The sequence below is a fragment of the Carya illinoinensis genome, chromosome 9 (genome assembly GCF_018687715.1).
Source record: "Carya illinoinensis cultivar Pawnee chromosome 9, C.illinoinensisPawnee_v1, whole genome shotgun sequence".
Classification (NCBI taxonomy): domain Eukaryota; kingdom Viridiplantae; phylum Streptophyta; class Magnoliopsida; order Fagales; family Juglandaceae; genus Carya; species Carya illinoinensis.
In genome coordinates, this window is record NC_056760.1 from 26929433 (window position 1) to 26930617 (window position 1185).

Here is a 1185-nt window from a genome sequence, read left to right on the forward strand (position 1 = left end):
ACCTACACTGAGGAGGTTATTAGACTAATGTTTTTTCCATTTTCCTTGAAAGATAAAGCTAAAACATGATTGAATTCATTAAGACCTAGAACCATAGGCACTTGGTAGGAGATGCAAACATGATTTTTGAAAAAATTCTTTCCAATACATAGGACAAATGTTTTAAAAAGACAAATCATGAATTTTTCTCAAAATGATTCTAAAACTTTTTATCAATGTTGGGAAAGGTTCAAAGATCTTTTAGATTCATGCTCACACCATGGTTATGAACATTACCATGTGGTTAGTTTTTTTTATAAAAGTTTGACAACTAAAATGCGCCAATTTGTACAAACAATGTGTAATGGAGAATTTTTTGACAAAGAACCTGAGGAAGCATTTGAATATTTTGATTATCTTGCTAAAAATGCCCAATCTTGGGACACAACTGATGTGCATGATAGGTCTAGGCAAGTTGATTCTAGTCATGTAAAATATATTTTAAAGGAAGATGATGATTTACATGCTAAATTAACCTTACTGTCTAGAAAAATGGAAGCCATGGAATTGAAGAAAGTAAATGAAGTGCATGTTGTCCCTAAATTTTCTGAGAAGTGTGGCATATGTGAGGATCATGGGCATTCAACTAATGAATGTCCCACGATCCCTGCTTTTAAAGAAGTATTGTTGGAAACATGATACATAAACCATATTCTGGTCCTTACTCTAATTCTTATAATCTACGATGGAGAAACCACCCAAATTTTAGTTGGAGGGGTGACCAGCATGTAGCTTCAACAACCTTGGCTCCGGGGCCCTCTCAACTCGCAATTCAAGCACCTCTAATGCAAAAGAAGGGACTTGAAGATATGGTTCAACAGCTGAGTGTGACACTTCAACAGTTCATGCAGGGTCAAGCAACACTCAACAACCAGAATTCATTGGCAATTAATGACATAAGGAGTTCCCTCACAAGGCTGACTACATCTTTTAGTACCCAAGAGAAGGGTAAATTTCCTGCACAGTCACAATCAAATCCACAAGTGCAACCTCATCAAGTGCAAGTAGTACGTGACGATCCTAACTTAAAGTTGGTCAAAGCGATGACTAATTTAAGAAGCGGTAAGGTGGTAGACATTCCAGCGCATGAGCCATACAATTCTAGTAAGGTTTCTAACCCTTCTAATAAAGATGGAAAGCATGTGA